At 39.9% G+C, this 23075-nt stretch overlaps 1 protein-coding gene across 6 annotated transcripts in view; it reads right to left on the minus strand.

The window, feature by feature from the left end:
* The window catches only part of HIVEP2 (HIVEP zinc finger 2), a 304484-nt gene that overhangs the window by 144939 nt on the left and 136470 nt on the right, over positions 1-23075 (minus strand). For all 6 annotated transcript variants that reach the window (XM_077486702.1, XM_077486706.1, XM_077486701.1 and 3 more), the window contains one exon: positions 43-94. The gene's annotated coding sequence lies outside the window, so the exon portion shown is untranslated. The remainder of the gene's footprint in view (positions 1-42; positions 95-23075) is intronic.

Raw genomic sequence — 23075 nt, forward strand, 5'->3', positions numbered from 1 at the left:
AATAAATATACTGCTAATAGCTTATTTTCTTAATTACCTTACCTTTAGTCCTGTCTGTATATACCAGAGTCAAGTGAGCTTCATTAAAAAAGGTCTAGAAGACAAAAAGGAAAAAAAAAATATTAAAACACTGTACTAAAACATGAATAATTAATATAATAATTAGTCATATCTGGAGGTAGTTGGCAGCCATAACAACAATTGTACTGATGTATATACAGTAACCTCTATTTAAAAAAAAGTTTTATCCAGTGTTACATTGTATTGCTCACATCACAAGTCAACCTAGAATTCAGTGACAGGGTATGTTTCTGAGTAAATACAATATTATTTTCTACCAACTCTGCTTAGATCCACTGTCTGGGAGAGGTCAGATTTAAAACAATGCTTAGTTGCAATAATAATAAAAATGGTAGTAATAATAATACCACCAATATGTTAACTAGATATGAAGTATTTGAAAAAATTCTTAATCGCTTTGTACATTACTGCTTTGTGCATTCCTTCTATTTACCATTTAAAAATTCCCAGGGATATATATGTATATGTATATATATATATATATATATATATATATATTAGTAATAAGCAAAACCTTTCTGGTACAAAAAAATTAGATTGTATAACCAGTGAGAGATGATAAACACCAGGACTGTTAAATCTATTTATGTCCGATTAAGGCTTTACCTTCCCATTAAACTGAACTTTAATAGGTTTTACATCTGAAAGCTAAAAAGCCTCTAGTAGATTGGGTGGCTAAAATGAATTGGCTTGGCAACCTGACAGCCACAAATGGTGTGTGTTAATGGTGTACTTAAACAATATGAGACATCATCATTATATACATTAAATAGCCTCATACACACACAAACAAATATTCACAATGGAATAAACAGTTGTGTATCAGTCATCAGAGCTCTATAAAAATACCCCTGGAACTTATATATTCACTAGGCACAAAATAAATGACTGTTTTTTCATCTCAGAAGTAAACCTAACAAACCAAGCAAACCAGCTAATTTTAAACTTACCTGTCTCTGTAACCAATCAGAAAGCAGTAAGTTATAAACATGCTTCTAAGTCAGGTGTACTATTTCATTTTTAGAATGTGGATACGTTTTCTCCACTTCTGTTTTTTCTATTTCTTAAAAGTGGCATTTTTGAAAGACATTAGGCCAACTGGATTGCAGCCCTGAAGATGGATTTTCCATTTTCAAATGTTAATAAAGCGGCGAGCAAGAAGTAGGCGTAAAAGTTAATATTTCATGTAATAATTTTTAACAGAAAACGAGTTTGAGCTTTTTTAAACTTTACACTTCATATAACGGAAAGTGTTACTAAGGATTACTGACTATTTTACATAAATCCATGGTAGGCTGAGTTGCCAACGAAACATTAAACTTTTATTATTACCCAGATGTCTATTTTCAAAGGAGGCATGGTAGATCCTTATGCATATCAACTCAAGTGTAGCTAGTCAATAAAAACCATGTACTGTAGTTCTAAATCACATTGAGAGAAATTCGTTTAGGGATGGTCTTTAAATAATTGATCCTCTATTACAATACCGAATGATTTGTAATGATCACTCTCAATCCTGTTATTAAATCTCAGTAATGTCACAGAAAACCTTGGCACTTTTAAAACCATTTCTTTGTGTATTTTCAATAACATGTATGATCATTTATATATAGGGTATATTACAAGGCAAAAAGTTTGTGGATACTTGACCATCACACCTATATGATCTTGTTGGACATCCAATCCTCTTGTGGCTATAACAGGCTTCATTATTCTGGGAAGACTTACAAGAAGATTGGGGTGCCTGTGACAATTTGTGCCCAATCAACCAAAAAAGCATTTGTGAGGCCAGGTTCTAATGTTGGACAATTCAACCTGGTTCATAATCGACATTCCAGTGACATTGAGTAGAATTTAAGTAAAATCACTCTGCGGGCACCTTGAGCTCCTTCATAACAAAGCTATCAAACAATGTCTTCATGAAGGACATTCCCCAAACCATTATCACAATTTGGAAGCACACAAGTGTCTAAAAAAGTGTATAAAATGTCTTTGTATGCTGAAATATTTATGGTACTCTTTATTGGAAACACCTGAACTCAATTTGGAAGGATGTCCACAATCTTTTGGCCAAATAGTAGGTGTGGCGGTCAGGTGTCAACAAAGGCATTTCCAAAATACTGTATATATATATATTGTGACAGTGCAGTTCTCTGTGATTGAGTATTTCACCCAGGATTCTCAACAAGGCAGGTTGAGGGGTTCCGGGGTGCTTGTTTAATTTGGAAGAAACCATGCTTTCATTTTCCTCAGAGGTTTATAAAACTGGGTTTGGGACCCGGAGCCCAGGGATTTCGCAGTGATCTGGGTGGGAAGAAGGTTTTCCCTTTTATAGGTTGAATTAGATGGACCTGTTTCTTTATTCAACCAGACTAATTATGTAACTATGTAAATCTCCAATCCTGGGACCAGGTTTTGGGAACTGCCAGCACACTGATTATGCAAGTGTGTGTGGGTCTTTTTGGAGAGTCTGGACCAGGAAACTTGGCTCCACTCCCCCAAGGAGGGGGTGGACTCTACTTACTGGTGAGCTCTACACTGAGTTAAACAACCCCAAACTTAATATATATATATATATATATATATATATATATATATATATATATATATATATATATATATATATATATATATATTAAAATAAAGTATTTTTAAAAATGATTATTGAATGAAAAATAATTAAAATCAAAAACATGGAATGAACAAATCCCAATGGCTTCCCACAACTGGGCCATTAGTGGTCTAGGCTTTTCCAGCTACTGGCTTCTTGTGTATACCTACAATCTGTAACAGCTGCATTAGTGGGTGAAACTCAGAGACTCCTTGAGACAGTGTTTTAGCTTTGTTTTTAATACAACATGGAATAGATACATGTATATGAATGGAACAAATGTGGGTTGGAGATCTTCCATTCACCATATCAATGTACCATTATATAGATGAACTTAGACTGATCGTTATCATCACCTTCATCAGGGGTTAATGAGGTATCAATTGTCTATAAATGCAAATACAAACAAACTCTGAAACACATCGGATGAAGGCCATCAATCTGTACTGTCATGTATTATTGTCATGATGTATCTCCAGTTGATTTGTTCTTCTTTATTCAATGTTTTCGATTTTAATAATTTTCCATTCAATAAATAGATTTTTTTTTTAAATACTTTATTGTAATATCATTCAGTGCCTACAAAATCCCACCCCCAGGGAATTTCTCACTTCTAGCTATTTAGGGATGTGGCACGTTAGGGTATAACAATAACCAATATCTTTCCATATATATACTGTATATATACACTATAAATTATATATATATTAAGATAATAACTGGGATACAAGTAGAAGGTATTCACGTGAGTTTAAAAACAGAAATTCAGACTGACTTTGAAAGGGTAATTTTTGCAGTATAATGTTTCTGCTGAATCGGCTGAAATTCAAGCCATGGGTGGCCCTGTCAGCACCAACCAACTCAACTGCCAGATGGAAAAATGTTGACCTATCAGATGTAGTCATTGTTTGGGTATTCAGACAGCTGTGGCTGCTACAAGTGTTTAAAATCAAATGGCAAAGCATTTTGTTTAGCGTGGACGGAGGAGTCAATTGATTTCTCTTGTTCAGCCCACAAGGCTGAATGAGAGAAATCCTGACATGTACTTTATGTCTAGACTTAGGCTGATATGCGTTATCTGTGGAAATGATGTCAGCAGTGTGCTGTGAGTAAAAGTCTCCCCTCTCCACTTATCACCCACACAAACTGCAAGTGAAAGGCAGGGTAGTGAGCTCTGTATGACTTGTGTGAACAGCTCGGATCATAAAGGCAACTGTATGAGCCTTGGGACTGACATAGTTCTGTCAATTTTGTGGCATAATGTTAGTCCAGGAATTAGATTTTTACCCTGCACGATGCCTGAAAAAAAGATGGTGCACAAATCTTACATTTTCACAATGCTTAGCAAGCGTGCATGACGTTGGGTACTCCAATGGCTGCTAAAGAGTGATTACAAAAACTGCATTTCAAGTTGGTTTGTTAAAACAAAAATGAAGGTTGTAAGGATAATTTAAAGGATAATAAAAATAATAAAATATGTGGTAGTTACTGCAAGAGCAGTATCTTCTCATCTAAAGCATGGGTGCTCAACCTGAGGCCCTCCAGCTGTTGGGGAACTACAAGTCCCATTGGGCATTGCAAAGCTGATAATTACAAGCATGGCTCCCAAAGGCAAAGGTATGATGGGAACTGTAGTTTGGCAACAACTGGAGGGCCACAGGTTGAGCACCCATTTTTCTAAACGGCATATCAATTCACCAATACCATAAAAGAAAACTGTCAAATGTCATTTTGCTTGACAACCTGCAGTTAAGCCAGTGTTAAAAGTCACCTCACCAGGATAAAAGAGAAGCAATTACAGTAAACAAAAAACATAATAATGTTATACAATGCAATAAAGCCACCATGTAATACTGTATTTGCAAGCATTGACAAATCAAAATAGAATCCAGCATATATAAAAGCTTACTCACGCACTGACATAGAGTCTATGAAGTATGCAAACTTACCGTGATATATTCTGTAGTGGTCCACATCCTTAGCTCTTCTAATATAAAATTTAATTCATTTGTTTCAGTAATAATCAAATTAGTTTAAACAGCCACAGGAGATGAGGCCTTTAATCAACCTTCCTTCTCGCTGCTCTCACCTCCTCTGAACTGGACTGTGTAATTTCGCTCTACTGAACTGAAGTTGCAACATTAGCCTGTGCCATGTTTGACAATCTCTGATGACCATGGTCCTGATTTGAGCCTGTCCTTCATGGGCTGAAGCATGTCATGGCATAACAACTGAGCAGTGGTCTATCTGTGCCTTTTTGTGCTTTTATCTGATGTCAAGTCTTTTTTACAAGGTTTAAAGTCACACTAAATTCTGTTTTAAAAACTCAAAAAAGCACCATCTATTGATCCCAGCTGCCTCTAGGTCTCCAAACACCTTTTTTTAAACTTTTTTTGGTACGGTGATCTGACTTCCTGTTAGAGGGTGGCTACAATTTTTTTCTATAGTTCCACTGTATGTAGGAACGTAGTCACCTTTCTTGTTCTCTCCTGGGATGTACTAAGGACTATGGACTATGGGATGTTTAATGTGCATGGTGCAGTCCACATGATTGCTAACATGCACTGCTCAATCCAAACATACATAAGTAAGGAACAGTAATGCCCCGTACACACGAGAGGACTTATGTCCGACAGACTTCCGGCGGAGTTCCGCCGGAGTTCCGACGGAGTTCTGACAGACTTTTCGGCCGAACGGACTTGGCCACACACGATCACACTAAACTCCGACGGATTCGAACGTGATGACGTACGACCCGACTCGAATAAGGAAGTTCATAGCCAGTAGCCAATAGCTGCCCTAGCGTCGGTTTTAGTCCGTCGGAGTAGCATACACACGAGCGGAGTTTTCGAAGGGGACCGGGTCCGGCGGAGTTCCTTCGGGAAAATTTGAAGCATGCTTCATTTCTAAAGTCCGTCAGACTTTGGCGAATCAAAAGTCCGTTGCAGCCCACACACGATCGGATAGTCTGACGGACTCGGTCCTTCGGACTTTGGATGTTGAAAAGTCCGCTCGTGTGTACGGGGCATAAGAACTACAAATTAAATAAAAAATAGATTATAGGCCGTTAAGTAGTGGAACTGTATGGATTATTCTTGGAGAATAAAAATTTCACCTAGTGTCACTTTTATGTCTATGATGTAAAAATGCTTGTACTGCTATGTATATTCCTTCCTCCAACTCTGAGCCTGCGGGCACAAATGTGATTCACACACTAACAAAATAATACACCTAAACAATAAATAGTGTGGCTCTCCACACTGAATAAATGTAACCATATAAAAGAATCCCAGTTATATAACATATGCGGTACAATATATCTCATGTATAAAACATCCACATAATATAATGTTGCAAAAAAACTTTTCCTGGCTAATGTTCAAAGTATATGTGCCAATATCTAACCAAACTAGGTACTCTGTTAGGGACAGTCCCAAGATTGACACATAAACTATATCACCAAAAGTATTGGGATGCCTGTCTTTACATGCACATGGACTTTAATAGCATCCCAGTCTTAGTCCATAGGGTTCAATATTTAGTTGGCCCACCCATTGCAGTTATAACAGCTTCAACTCTTCTTGTCCACAAGACTTAGCAGTGTGTCTATGGGAATGTTTGACCATTCCTCCAGAAGCGCCTTTTGTGAGGGTCAGGCACTGATGTTGGACAAAAAAGCCTGACTTGCAGTCTCCATTCTAATTCATCCCAAAGGTGTTCTATCGGGTTGAGGTCAGGACTATGTGCAGGTCAATCAAGTTCATCCACCCTAAACTTGTCCATTCATGTCTTTATGGACTTTGTTTGTGCACTGATGCGCAATCATGTTGGACCAGGAAGGGGCCATCCCCAAACTGTTCCCACAAAGTTGGGAGCATGAAAATTGTCCTAAATGTCTTGGTATGCAGACGCCTTAAGAGCTCCCTTCACTGGAACTAAGGGGCCAAGCCCAACCCCTGAAAAGCAACCCCCACACCATAATCCCCCCTCCACCAAATGATATGGATCAGTGCACAAAGCAAGGTCCATAAAGAGGCTGTTTTTTGTCAGTTTTTATTTCCTTTTGCTATCTGTGGCCCCTTTAAGAGATCTTCCTTCACTTCCTGTCCTGTAGACGCAAGTTGGATGAAATCTCTGAAAAGTGAGATGTAGTTGTTACAAGAACAAGTGTATCCATTGTAAGATTTTGACTATTTTGGGGACATTTGAAACTTTATGATTTCCCATAACTTTCAGTCCCTATGCCAGTGAACACCAGTACAAATAGTGAGGGTGAATGACTCTTGTAATAATTTTTTCCTCAAAAATCAGCGCAGTAAATGATAAGTTATTTTGCTTTCTATAGGCTTCTGCACTAAAGAATTAGAACCCTTTATTGAATGAAGACAAATACATTTTACTGGTATAAATTAATTCAACAACAAGGCCATATACCATTAAAGTGTAATAGATGAAACAAGAGATGTATCGTTCTGTGCAGCATTATTTTTATATTTGTGTCAAAGAAAATGTTATCTATTCCTGAGCTGCATACTCATACACAATTTTAAACATAGAAATACATACTGCAAAACCCATGACATATTTCGATAATACTAAATGCATGATAGCTAATTACAAGCATATACGTACATAATATCCTGCAATAAATTTTGTATTTTAAACTATATTTTGGAAAATTTATACCACAAATGATACACCATTCAAACTTTGACACTGAACATGTAACTCATCACCACAAAAGGGTGCTGGCACTAGTGTTTTTTTTTTTTTTACTGCTTTTTTTATTGTGTCTAATTGAAGGAGTTACAGACCAAAATTGGAGGCTTCCAAATCTTGGTGTCCCTCACTAAGTGTGAACTTCCATAATAGAGCTCCCACTACACACAGAAACCCCTGCCCCTTATGTAAACTGTAGATGCTGAATCATTATGGTTCTTCTTAAAAAATATATGTAAGTCTCATTATAAACAACAAAACGCAACGATCATAGGGCATAAACAGAAATTATGGAAATTGAAAGGGTTTGGCGAAATGCTGCATGTTACTCATTGGCTCTTCCTCTTTCACATCAAGAAAAAATGCTAAAGTACAGTATTTTGAATCTCTGCCATTACCTGAGAAAACCCCAGGAAGTGGCTTGAAACGAAGAACAAGATCAGACTTGCACGTGTATGAGAGCCTATCAAATACACCCTTCACCCTTCCATCTGCTGCTTGATTTGATATACGCAATATAGTGCAACAATGCAGAATCCATAAAGGACGGCAGAAACTTATCTCAGATCTGGGGAATCATTTGTGTTTTAGTGAGTAAGTAACTTGGGAACCTGCCCAAAAGATTAATCATCTACCACAATTTCATGATCTTAACAGACCTGCTCTTTGTACATGACTGCGGGGGGGTCAGAAGAAATATCAAAGTATTACTAGAACTCTGACTGCACACGGGGCAACAATGTGTCAAAACGATTGTCAGGCTGCAACCTACTGTATGCAAGAGGCATGATTTTCAAGCTGCTAAATGCAAGACAATGGAGTATATTTTTAGAACTGTTTGGAGAGCGTTTGTTTGCTTACCTGGTCATGTGTTCCAGAATCTTTCTGGGCATCAATACTCACAAAACACATGAAGAAAGAACACTTTATTATTCTTATTTTTCTTAATTAACACCTCACGTCTCTACTGAGAATACAGCTGCTGGCCTGAATGCATGCATAATTATACCTTCCCAGAATGCATCTTATGAGATAAAAACAAAAAAAGATGTTTGCCATTAAGACATTCTTCTAGCAGATAGCTTCATTTGTACATGATAGCGCTGACTATCCAGCTCCATCTGAACCCCAACGTTGCTTCCCTGGTATTATAATTGACCTCAAGTTATCAGTTATCAGTTTTCTTGGCTAGCAAAGCTATTACACCACAACAGGTAACCCCAACTGTTCTGTCTATTGTCTGTAAGTTTGCATTAACCAATTAAATACTTCTAGCCCGGTTGTCTTGTTACAGCAGAACTCAAGGATCTTGCCCACTTTGGACCCTTACTGCTCTTTCCTCATGCACATAAAAATGCTTTTACAACCCTGGGTACATTATTACTTACTACCTAATTTTGATGAATCATTGCTTCTCCCTTACAATCCCAATAGGATGCCAATGGCCCCAAATACCCTTGCTGTACTTGCTTTACTGAGCCAGACAGCAAGGATAACTTGCCACAAATTTGTGGCATTATTAATTTTTAACTCTGTTGACTTGCTGCACATTTTCACTGGCAAATTGTACATTTGCAAAGCAGTTGAAACACAAAGTTCCAGTTGACGCGTTTCTAATTTGTAGTAAATTTGTGTGGCAAGTTTTTAGCAAGAGCAAAATTGCAGTGGTAAGTCTACAGCAAGGGCTCTGCAAGTCTCCCCCCTGCAGTGTGATGACTATTGCACAACATAACGGAACCAGAACTTGCAGCAGACTTGCAGAATTGTTTCTGTTTCCTATACATGGTTGCGGGACTTGTCTCCTATCTTTTTTCAACATATTGTGATTTACTTACTGATTGCTGTGGGTTTTTAAAATTTTATTATCCAATGTCATTCTAATGTTGATACCAAATGACCTCCTTTCTTGTTAACCACTTCCCGGCCAGCGCATGACGATGTATGTCGGCAGAATGGCATGGGCAGGCAAATTGGCGTACAGGTACGTCCATTTGTAATTGTCACCCTGCCATCGCGTGCGCGCCATCCGGGACCCCCGTGAGTCCGGTCGCGGGTCCCGTGGACTCGATCGCCACGGGGATACCCGCGATCGGCTCACGGGGAGACTGAACGGGGAGATGCTGATGTAAACAGCATCTCCCCGTTCTGCCTAGCAACAAGTGACACTCATCTCTGCTCCCTTTGATTGGAGCAGAGATCAGTGTTCACTAACACACAGCCCAGCCCCCCCAGAGTTAGTAACACGCCCCTAGGAACACTTAGCCCCTACACTGCCACCCCCTGGTTAACCCCTTCCCTGCCAGTGTCATTTACACAGGAATCAGTGCATTTGTATAGCACTGATTGCTGTGTAAATGACAATGGTCCCAAAAATGTGTCAAAAATGTCCGATGTGTCCGCCATAATGTGCCAGTCACAATAAAAATCGATGATTGTCGCCATTACTAGTAAAAAAAAATATTAATAAAAATGCCATAAAACTATCCCCTATTTTGTAAACACTATTAATTGGCTTGCGCAAAAATTATAATCACTTATTTTGACTTTTTTTACCAAAAATATGTAGAAGAATATTTATTGGCCTAAACTGAGGGAAAAAAATATTTTTATATATTTTTGGGGTATATTTATTATAGCAAAAAGTAAAACATAATGCGTTTTTTCAAAATTGTCGCTCTATTTTTGTTTAAAAAATAAAAACCGCAGGGGTGATCAAATACCACCAAAAGAAAGCTCTATTTGTGGGGAAAAAAAGCACGTCAATTTTGTTTGGGAGCCACATTGCACAACCGCGCAATTGTCAGTTAAAGCGACGCAGTGCCGAATCTCAAAAAAGTGGTCTGGTCTTAAGCCAGCAAAATGGTCCGGTCTGAAAGTGGTTAATATCGATACAAATATTGAACAAGAAAAACATTTTAACCTTTTTCCACTGAATGCTTTACTTTCCAAATTATTACTTATTTTCTTTCTTGTGACATCGTCATTGTCTTTTGTAACATGTCCATGCGCTGGACGAAAAATCCAGGTGGGCTGTGTTCATCCCATCAGACATGTTTTCTAGGGGATAATCTGAACTACAGTTTCCGTGGAAATGCACTCATGGAGATGCCACGCAGCGTTCAGGTGGGTCTTGAGGGACAGTGCTGTGCAAACAAAAGAAACTGTGGATGGGTTGTGACTGGGTGCTGTGGAGCTCATACCCATCCACAGAAGCAAGTCACCACTCTTCTTCTGTAAACTACACTGAGGAGGAAATGTAACCGAGAGGCATTTTTCTATGAGAATAAAACAGCGCTGCCTGGTTCCACAAACCAGAAAAAAAGGAGACATGGGGGGAATGTTTGGGTATGGAAGGACAAGTGTAAAAACTGACTAAAAAAAAATATATGGACAGAATTTTTTCACAAAGTTAAAAAAGCACATTTATAATAACACTGTATTTTTACTGGGTGGAGTTCAGCTGTAAATACAGTAAAATCTGGGATCTTTGCATAAACGCTCCTAAAGCCTTATCTGGCACTCTTATCTGTAATGTGAATAACATCCTTGTGATGTTTATCAGCATTACTCAGGTTGAATTGTACACGTCCACTCTTGGCCTTTTCAAACGGTTAGCCCATCTAAAAAAGATATTTAATTTAGGAGTGAAGTATGATGGGCTTTATTACATCTCTTGGGTATTATTACATCTCTTGGGGTTCCCACTGGTGACATTTCCCTACTCTAATGCCGTGTACACATGAGTGGAATTTCCGACAGAAAAAGTCAGACGGGAGCTTTTCATCGTATATTCAGACCGTGTGTATGCCTCATCAGACTTTTTACATTGAAAATTCTGACAGACCCAGAAAGAGAACATGTTCTATATTTTTCAGACGGAATAAATTCCTATCGGGAAAACCGCTCGTCTGTATGCTGTTCCGACGTACCAAAAACAAAGCAAGCTCTGAAGCAAGTACAAGACGGAAGTTATTGGCTACTGGCTATTGAACTTCCTTTTTCTAGTCCCGTCGTACCTCACCGTGTTCTTGACGGTCAGAATTTGGTGTGATCGTGTGTAAAACCGGTCGTGTGTACAGGGCATAACTCCTAAAGGCCTTGGCCTCACTCCTCTTAGGATATTCTTAAAAATTCTGTTGCGTTCTCCATCAGCTAAAACGCATTTTCACAGTTTTTCTTTTTTTTGTTAGTTGTACCTTATTGAAGTGTGGCTTTTATTTTTCTTTAACAGATAACATACAACAAATCGCATATGTTTTGGACATTTGTTTTAATTTCAGCATGCTCTGCTTTATGTTTGACAGGCTATGGACATTATATAAAAACTTGAGTCTTATACTATACCTGTTATGTATGTATGTGCCAATAAACACATTTGCAATAAACAGCAAACACCAGTTTGCCATTTAAAGTGATTGTAAATCCTCACCATGTAAAACAACCCATTCAGTTTAAAAAATAAATAAAATGCAAAACATTTTCGTATAGATGTAAAACATTATAAATCATTTATTTTTCCTTTTTAATATGTTATCACATTCCCTCTGTTCTCAGCTACATACAAGCAAGGGAGAGGAGAAGCAGCAGTACACTAAGCTTCCCAGTGAATGGCTGTGCAGCGGAGGTGTGCCTGATAATTGGAGAAGAGTCCACCGAGTACCCAGCACAGTTAGGGCTCATGTACACTGCAGCTTCTAAACTTGAGTTTAGGAGCTTTTGACCTTTTTGTTGCCAAAACTCCTAAACTCAACTCCATAAAAGCCTGTGTCCATGCACACGTAGGCTTTTACAAGAGTCTATATGCGGCTGTGGTTAGGGGAGGTTCAACCTCCCTTTCCTGAACGCGGATGAATCATGTACAGGATAGGAATGTTTTGACCGGAAAACGTGGCAAAAAACGTGGCAAAATCGTGCCCGGCAGTCAACCTAGTCTGTGTATACATGAGCCCTTAGAAAACTGACCAATGTGTGCTCTCCTGCTTTGTGTGGTCAGTTTTTAATTGGAAAGCAGAGGGACTGGCAGGAACACCAGGGATTTCACATAGAGGAAGCAATACAAAAAGCTAAGGATACTTTCTCATACAAATACATAGTACAGCAGGCACATATCAGGAATATGAAGTGTTGGGGCAACAAACGCTTTAAACATTATGGGTCACGTCACAAAAAAGTAGCATAAATAATCTATATATACAGTGCCGTGAAAAAAGTATGTCATGTTACAACCAAAAACATAAATGTTTTTATTGGGATTTAATGTGATAGACCAACACAAAGTGGCACATAATTGTGAAGTGGAAGGAAACTGATAAATGGTTTTCAATTTTTTTTACAAATAAATATATGAGAAGTATGGCATGCATTTCTATTCAGCCCCCTTTACTCTGATACCCCTATTTAAAATCTAGTGGAACCATTTTCCCTCAGAAGTCATCTAAATAGAAATTAGAGTCCACCTGTGTGTAATTTAATCTCAGTATAAATAAACTGTTCTGCGAAGCCCTTGGAGGTTTTTTACCTTAGTGAACAAATAACATCATGAAGGCCAAGGAACACACCACAGGTCAGGGATACAGTTGTGGAGAAGTTTAAAGCAGGATTAGGTTATAAAAAAATATACGAAGCTTTGAACATCTCATGGAACACTGTTCAATTCATCACCTAAAAATGGAAAGAGTATGGCACAACTGCAAACCTACCAAGACATGGCCGTTCCACCTAAACTGACAGGCGGGGCAAGAAGAGCAATAATCAGAGAAGCAGCCAAGAGGCCCATGGGGACTCTGGAGGAGCTGCAGAGATCCATAGCTTAGGTGGAATAATCTGTCCACAGGACAACTATTAGTCATGCACGCCACAAATCTGGCCTTTATAGAAGAATGGCAAGAAGAAAGCCATTGTTGAAAGAAAGCCATAAGAAATCTTGTTTGAAGTTTGCGAGAAGCCATGTGGGGGACACAACAAACACATGGAAGAAGGTGCTCTGGTCAAATTTGAACTTTTTGGCCTAAAAGCAAAGTGTTAGGTGTAGCGGAAAATTAACACTGCATCACTCTGAAGACACCATCCCCATTGTGAAACATGGCAGTGGCAACATCATGTTGCGGAGATGCTTTTTTTTTCACCAGGGAAGCTGGTAAGAGTTGATGGGAAGATAGATGGAGCCAAATACAGGACAATCTTAGAAGAAAACCTGTTAGAGTCTGCAAAAGACTTGAGACTGGGGTGGAGGTTCACCTTCCAGCAGGACAACGACCCTAAACATACAGCCAGAGCTACAATGGAATGGTTAAGATCAAAGCATACTCATGTGTTAGAATGGCCCAGTCAAAGTCCCGACCTAAATGCAGCTGTTCACAGATGCTCTCCATTTAATCTGACAGAGCTTGAGCTATTTTTCAAAGAAGAATGGGCAAAAATGTCACTCTCTAGATGTGTAAAGCTGGTAGAGACATACCTACAAAGACTTGCAGCTGTAATTGCAGCGAAAGGTGGTTCTACGCAGTATTGACTGAATACAAAAGCACGCCATACTTTTCAGATTTTTATTCGTAAAAAAATTTGAAAAACATTGATCATTTTCCTTCCACTTCACAATTATGTGCCACTTTGTGTTGGTCTATCACATAAAATCCCAATAAAATACATTTACGTTTCTGACTGTAACATGACAAAATTAGGAAAATTGCAAGGGGTATGAATACTTTTTCAATGCACTGTAAATGATAAAAAAAAAACTGTGGTCGAGTACTATGCAACTTCCTGTACAGCCAATGAGAAAAGGTAAAAGCTTTGAGAAATCAAAGTAAATTTGCAATGCAATTATACACATATTATTGAGATGATCCATTTCAGTGTGTGTAAACTCTAAGCCCCTGTACACATGGTCGGAGATTTCCACAACCAAATCTGTCGGATTTTGTCTGTCGGATCTTGTCCGAAACTGTTGCATACACACGGTCGGACAAAGTTGGCGAAAAAATCCGATCTTTCATAACGTGATGACGTAATTTTGTTACGATGGGACTACATTCAGGCTAGTAGCCAATAGCTTTGATGTAGGAATTTGATCTAAGCATGCATGGCACTTGGTCCGATCAAAATTCTCTACACATGATCGGAGTATGTCCGATCGGCCCAGTTGGTCGGGAAATATTTCCAACATGTTGGAAAATTGGGTCCGACGGATATTCAGACGAAATCAGTCCAATGCATACCACACACAGTCGGATCATCCGACAACGCGGTCCGATAAGACTCATTCCAACGGATTCTCCGACCGGACATTCCAACGGATTCTCTGTGTACAAGGGCTTACAATAAATGTCTCTTATTTGCTGCCTTTTGCTCTGTTAAATATACCATTGAGGTTTTTTTTAATAAATCCATTTAACAAGCAAAAAAAATAGCTGTACATCCAGCCAGAAATCGTATGAAACGATAACTTCCTGTACTCTCTGCCTTGGGGCTGTTATCAGCGGAGTTCCAGTCATACTTTTGTTTATTAAAATTCAGCAGCTACAAAAGTGTAGCTACTGACTTTTAATAAATAGCCACTAACCTGTCCCACGATCCAGCGGTGCACTCACCCACGCTGTGTTCTCCTCATGTCCTCTCTTGGTGGCGCCAGGATCTCTATGTAGCAGCGACACTTTTGACAAGGTGTGCGCTATGTACAAATTTAGTTTTTTCCTTAGAACAGTAAAGGGGTTCTGAGGGCTAATTGTGCAGGTTTAACTTTGGCATCAGTTTGGCTGGGCTGTGTTAGAGTTCTGCCTGATCATGTGTACAGTTAGGTGCACATAAAAGGTCCAGAACCAGGCCTAAACTGCTTCTCTTCCTCTGGTCTCATGTCCCAACTAGTGGGATGAACAAAAAAAAAAAAAAACTGACTTGATTTCATCATCCACACACACTCAATGTGGATGGGGGAATCCTCCCCATTAACCTACTGACTTCTCCGCTATCCGAATACACTGATTAGCGTAGCAGGCAATAGTATGTGGTGCTGGTCGAGGGTGAAAAAATTGACAGGGTGGTTGTACAGACTGGTAGATCAGTTTCTATACAACCTCAGTGTCCAAATTTGGATCAAAATGTAGCCATTCCCTGCTGAACCAGCCAAATTTCGATCCATGTATGGACACCTTTAGCACTGTTCCTGGCTATCTACATGAACGAAAAAACAGCTCTCCCAGTTATGGATAAGAATGGGAGATGTTATGCACAGCAGTCCTAAGACACTCCTTGCAAGAGTATTTTTTTATATTCCTGAAGTTCAGCTTTAAATCTCTGGGAACAATTTGCAGCTTGGAATGAATGACTGTTCTTACACAGACAAGACTGAGTTCATGTACTTAAAAGAATGTTTCTCACACAGATCCCGTTTGCAGTGTTTCATGTGACAAGTTCAAACAAAATGAATACAAGTGATCTAAAAACACAAAATTAAAAATAAAAGACGCAAATCCATTTAGGCATGTTTGCCAATGAACAAATGTATTTCTTAACCTACAGTAGCTCACAAAAGTGAGTACACCCCTCACATTTTTGAAAATATTTTATTATACCTTTTCATGTGACAACACTGAAGAAATTACCCTTTGCTACAATGTAAAGTAGTGAGTGTACAGCTTGTATAACAGTGTAAATGTGTTGCCCCCCTAGAATATCCCAACACACAGCCATTAATGGCTAAACCGCTGACAACAAAAGTGAGTACACCCCTAAATGAAAATGTCCAAATTGGACCCAAAATGTCAATATTTTGTGTGGCCACCATTTTTTTCCAGCACTGCCTTAACCCTCTTGGGCATGGAGTTCACCGGACTTCACAGGTTGCCACTGGAGTCCTCTTACACTCCTCCATGACAACATCACGGAGCTGGTGGATGTTAGAGACCTTGCGCTCCTCCACCTTTCATTTGAGGATGCCCCGCAGATGCTCAATAGTGTTTAGGTCTGGAGACATACTTGGCCAGTCCATCACCTTTACCCTCAGCTTCTTTAGCAAGGCAGTGGTTGTCTTGGAGATGTGTTTAAGGTCGTTATCATGTTGGAATACTGCTCTGTGGCCCAGTTTCTGAAGGGAGGGAATCACGCTCTGCTTCACTATGTCACAGTACATCTTGGCATTCATGGTTGCCTCAATGAACTGTAGCTCCCCAGTGCCGGCAGCACTCATGTAGCCCCAAACCATGATACTCCCACCACCATGCTTGACTCTAGGCAAGACACACTTGTCTTTGTACTCCTCACCTGGTTGCTGCCACACATGCTTGACTCCATATGAACCAAATAAGTTTATCTTGATCTCATCAGACCACAGGACATGGCTCCAGTAACCCATGTCCTTAGTCTCTTTTTCTTCAGCAAACTGTTTGCAGGCTTTCTTGTGCATAATTTTTAGAAGAGGCTTCCCTCTGGAACGACAGCCATGCAGACCAATTTGATGCAGCGTGCGGCGTATGGTCAGAGCACTGACAGGCTGACCCCTCCCCCCCACTCCTTCAACCTCTGCAGCAATGCTGGCAGCACTCATACATCTATTTCCAAAAGACAACCTCTGAATATAACGCTGAGCACCTGCACTCAACTTATTTGGTCAAAAATGGCGAGGCCTGTTCTGCGTGTAACCTGTCCTGTTAAACCGCTGTATGGTATTGGCCAACGTGCTGCAGATCAGTTTCAGGGTTTGGGCGATCTTCTTATAGCCTAGGCCATCTTTATGTAGAGCAACATTTTTTTTTCAGATCCTCAGAGAGTTCTTTGTCATGAGCTGCCATATTGAACTTCCAGTAACCAGTATGAACGAGTGAGAGCGATAAATTTAACACACCAGCTCCCCATTCACACCTGAGACCTTGTGACACTAACAAGTCACATGACACCGGGGAGGGAAAATGGCTAACTAGGACCAATTTGGACATTTCACTTAGGGGTGTACTCACTTTTGTTGCCAGCGGTTTAGACATTAATGACTGAGTGTTGAGTTATTTTGAGGAGAAAGAAAATTTACACTGTTATACAAGCTGTACACTCACTACTTTACATTGTAGCAAAAGTGTTAATTTTTCAGTGTTGTCACATGAAAAGATATAATAAAATATTTACAAAAATGTGAGGGGTGTACTCACTTTTATGAGATACTGTATATACTGTAGGTGCCCATCAACAGTAAAAATTACTTTGATGGCAAAAGTTTCAAACAGGTCACTATGGGTCAGCCATATCCAAAAAGAGCAATGTAGTAGCATCACTAATCCAATTTTATACAAAACCTGGCATAAATGTATCTAAAAAAAAACAAAGTGCCTAATTTCGGACTTTCACATTTAATATACAGCATTTCTAGCGATCTCGACTAATATTTGGCACAACTGACCACTTCTGGCGCAATACTGTCTATCTCCTTGTAAAACAAACCTCCCGTCCCCTGTTAAAATGTAATGCTAATATATCATGAATCTAATTTCTGCAGACAAACTACTACAGACTCTCTAGAGATAGATCTATAACATTAGTGTAAATTATAGAGGCAGCCAGGCAATAAATCTTACTCTGGGTTTGACTGTTCCTTAAAGACAGCTTGCTTTAGGGTTTCTAAAAAATAACATCAGTGATTACATGAGCGTAAAGGAGAAGTCCTGTACATGAAACGAACATAGAAAAATAATACGTATTCATTAAGGAGTTATTAGTGAAAATGCTGAACATATTCAAGCCCAAGTGTAGCCTCATTCCCCAGCTTCCAGCAGATGTGAAAGATGTGTGGGTCAAAGCATTTTTGAAGGAATGCAGAAGACTTGCAAGTATATACCTCGGATTTTCCACTCCTGCTGTGCCCACATCCTTTTATCAGTTTTATACGAAAGAAGGAAATTCCTAAAAAAAAATGTGCCTCTGTCAATGAAGTGCTTGGTGTAATTTAAACAGCTGATGCATTAAGTAGTAGGAAAAAACTGCTCACATCCTTTGGGATTGCTGTCTGCGGAGGAGCTATATGTACTACAAGTTCTACAAACAAACTGTCCTTTGAAAACAGTGTATATTAAAAGAGAACCATTAATCACGCGTCGCAGTTTTTTTTCCTTTTCCTTTGCTTACAAATGTTTTTGATTTACTCATGTTCATGTCCAGGCAATCCAAGCATCCTTTTACTGGAACTCCAAAGCAAAAGCTGTAAAATCTTGCATTAAGCTGTTACAAGGTCGTGCAATGAAGAATGCCTGAATTTTAAGATGTAATCTGTGTTTTTGACTACCAGGCCACAGAAGATGAGTGCCAACTCTCAACAATAGATTTACATTAACAGATGACAGATTTTAGACTTTAAAGGGTTAGTTCACCTTTATCCCAAAAAAAAACTGCATGTGAGGGTAAGGGTAACCTGTACATAAAAACAAACTGTAAATCTTTGGCCAAAGCTGGATAATGTCCTTATTAGCCTTCTCCCGCCTGTGCTATAGTCGAATGATGGCTACAGCGCAGAACTTAATTGCCGGAGGCCGCCATATGACGTCCTCCCGTGCATGAGCCCCTATGGGGTACGCACGGCAAGCTCTGTGATCACCAAATCTATGAGACTCGGCCATTCACAGATTGGATTAAGGGGCTGATCCCAGCCCCTTACCACATGATCAGCTGTCGGCATGACAGCTGATCACGTGATGTAAACAGAAGATCGGTCTTTTTTTTTTCCCCTCACGCTGTCAGAATGAGGGAAAGAAAAGGCTAATCACTGGCTTCTGTCAGAGGGACATCGGTCCCTCACACAGAGAGCCGTGGCTGCCTCATCAGTGCCCACCAGTGCCACCTACCAGTGCCCACAGTGCCACTTACTAATGGCCACCAGTGCTGCCAATCAATGCCCATCAGTGCCACTGATCATTGTCACCTACCAGTGCCCAACAGTGCCATCTATAAGTGCCGCCTATCAGTGCCCCTCAGTGCCACCCATTAGTGCCAACCATCAGCGCCCATCAGTGCCACCTTATCAGTGCCACCTTATCAGTGCCCATCTGTGCAGCCTATCAGTGCCCATAAGTGCAGCCTCATCAGCGCACATCAATAAAGGAGAAAAATTACCTGTTTTCAAAATTTTATAACAAACTATGAAACTGTTTTTTTTTTCACAATTTTTGGTCTTTTTTGTTTTTTTTTTAATCAAAAAATAAAAAAAGCCAGCAGTGATTAAATACCACCAAAAAAAGCTCTATTTGTGTGAAAAAACATTATAAAAATGTCATATGGTTACAGTGTTGCATGACCACGCAATTGTAATTTAAAGAGTGACAGCGCTGAAAGCTGAAAATTGACTGGACAGGAAGGGGGTGTAAGTGCCCAGTAAGCAAGTGGATAGAGGTGTAGGCCATTTACATATGAAGAAATGTCACCAGCACACCAAGGATTTATTTGCATTGAGTGTCTACGGTTCCCGGGCCTGGGGTCACTGCAGCACCCACCAACACTAAACAGCCATCTTCGTGGAACGTATGCCTTGGGAAATTTTGTGATTGGCCATTTACCTACCTCCTGAAGGCTGGCTTGAAAAACAACCACAGATGGCAGGCATCATCTTGTCCTGCCTTGTTACTAGGACATTGCTAAGACAATTCAAAGCATTTTACATGCACTCTGTCTCCCCTCTTGCACTAGCTCTGAGCTCTGTAATGCTGTGACAGAGATTATGGGCCACACATATGCATGGGTTTGTTTTCTCCTGTGATGGTGGGTGTGAGCTGTAATTGCTGGGCGTATCCTGGCAACATACTAGCAGCAGGGCAGAACAGGATGATGCCATCTCTGGGAATTTTTCTGCCAGGCTTCAGGAGGTACGTAAATGGTCTATACTTATAATAAGGGCATTATCCAACTTTAATCAGAGCTGCACAGTTTTTTTTTTTAAATCTATAGACATTTTTTTGGGTGAAGGTGAACTAACCCTTTAAGGCGGGGATCAGCAACCCATCTATCTGCCTGTCAAGTAGCTGTGATCAACTGCTGGATCGCAACTCTGACCAGCTATGAACCATGCCTGCCACCTCTCAAATCACAGCGCCAATCTATAATATGTAACATGGAGCTAAGGGACAGGCTAAGTAATGGGCAGGGCTGGACAGGAATGAGAGAGACTGTGCCAATTACTGAGCTATGGGATGCCCCCCCCCCCCCCCACAGCCAGCAATGTACAACCACAAGCTTTGTCTGTGTAAGGCAGCCACAGCAGAGTCTGGTGGGACTCATGCTGTAGTAAAGGTAACTGAAGGCTGGGTATGGGTGAAAATGCAGCAGTCCTCAGTGCTGAGCTGGCAGTGTTATATAAGGCTGCTGCCTACAACGCAGATGTATACCTGTTAGAAATCACATTTATTTTGCATTATAGTGCCCCCCTCTACACTGCTGACCCCTATAATATGCCCTACAAGCTGCTGACTCCTGTACTATGCCCTACAAACTGCTAACTTCTCTATTATACTCCCCTACAAACTGCTACACTTCTCTACAAACTGCTGACTCCTGTACTCTGCCCTACCTACTACTGACCACTGTACACTGCCCTACATACTGCTGACATATGTACACTGCTTTACACACTACTGACCCCTGTAAACAGCCCTGCATACTACTGACCTCAGTACACTGCCCTATATACTACAGACCCACATATGCTGCCCTACATACCATTGACCCCTGTACATTGACCTACATATTGCTGACCCCTGTACACTGTCCTATAGACTACTGACCCCTGTACATTGCCCCACATACCACTGACCCCTGTACATTGCCCTACATACCACTGACCTATATTCTACTGACCCCTGTACACTGCCCTATATACTACTGACCCCTGTACATTGCCCTACATACCACTGACCTATATACTACTGACCCCTGTACATTGCCCCACATACCACTGACCCCTGTACATTGCCCTAAATACCACTGACCTATATACTACTGACCCCTGTACACTGCCCTATATACTACTGACCCCTGTACATTGCCCTACATACCACTGACCTATATACTACTGACCCCTGTACACTGCCCTATATACTACTGACCCCTGTACATTGCCCTACATACCACTGACCCCTGTACACTGTCCTATATACTACTGACCTCTGTACACTGCCCTACATGGTATTGACCTCTGTACTCTGTCTTACATACTCCTGACCTCTATACACTGCACTACATACTCCTGCATCAGACTTGTGGTGGGTGACCAATTACTCTCCAAACATAAAAAAAATACAAAATACAAAAAAGGGTGCCACATCTAGGTGACCTTTGATCAATTCCATAAATAAACAGAGCTTTAAAAGGCTCCTTGGATTGATCTCGTATTGCATTGTGAAACATGCAAGCTGCACTAGGAATTTGTGGGTGAGGAAATCTTCTCTGTACCTGTATGCTAAAACCTTGGAAAGCGTTCATAGCCTGTTGTTTCTAGGAATGAGCGAACCGGGCAAAGTTTGATTTGCAGAAGGTTTGGCGAAACCTGCAGGAAGTCTGCAAACCCCAAACATAGTACCATAGCCCCAGATATCCTGCCCCCCCCCCCCCCGTTACCCTTTATTAATTATTCCCGTAAAAAGTAAAATGTCTTGTTTGTCACCTGGATCTCATTAGGGAGATTTCCCTTTGGTTCCTGTTTAATAAACTCAACTGGAAGTGAGGGGATATCTTTCCAATGTGTGTGAAATAAGAGTTCCCCTACATTCTGTTCTAGCAGCAAATCAAAATTTGGGATTTTCCTCACTTTCATTTTTGTGACATTGGTGATCAAAACAAATCTGCTGAACAGGGACTCAGACAGCAATAATAACCTGACAGGGGTTCTAACCCTTCTCTGCTCTTTTTCAAAACTCCCAAAAGTTTGCTTTTAGTTATTTTAACATAGTTATTTATATAATTAGTCAACAATAACAATAGACTTAAGAAAATTGTTATATAAACCGTCCAAAATCCACTGGATAAGTTGTTAGTGTCCGTGTCTGAGCCTGTGGCTCTCTACATGTATCCCAGATGAATGATCATAGGTAAAATAGCAATCAAGTATGCTGATTTTCCTTTTAACTGTGCAGTGCAGTTGGTGATGGATTGCCATTTTCTCAAGCAGAGCACATACCACTTATTAGCAATCACATAATTTTCAACATATTCAAGTTAATGTGATGCAGATAACACAACTACTAATAGCTAGTTACCTCATTCAGTAGTATGAAATTGAAATCCATGAAAGTCTGTGTGGTTTAGCCCTTATTGAGCGGCACTCTAAGTGGGTTGTTAGGTGATTAGCTACATGTAGGTATTTATGGGAAGCTTAAAGCTATTATGGTAAAAATATGATAATGTTTAGCTACAGTAACAGTAAGGAAATCTGTATGATTACATTATTTGCGTCTTTTTCTCCTTGACTAACTATCTTGATCACAAAATTGGCTTTCATTGTATCGCAATTCTATCATGCTAAAGCAGTTTTTTTTCAAACTTTTTAACACGGAGAAACTCTTGAAATAACTTTCTAGCCTCAGAAGAAGCCTTGCTAATAATTGCTATATCTAAAGCATATGGTACATTAGTGTGATGGTCACTTCAGAGAATCCCACCCTTACAGATAGTTAAAAAAGATAATTGATGCCAGTGGTCATTT

Source organism: Lithobates pipiens, unplaced genomic scaffold (assembly GCF_037356315.1).
Source record: "Lithobates pipiens isolate NorthernLeopardFrog02 unplaced genomic scaffold, aLitPip1_a1.2 Scaffold_18, whole genome shotgun sequence".
In the NCBI taxonomy this organism is placed as follows: Eukaryota; Metazoa; Chordata; class Amphibia; order Anura; family Ranidae; genus Lithobates; species Lithobates pipiens.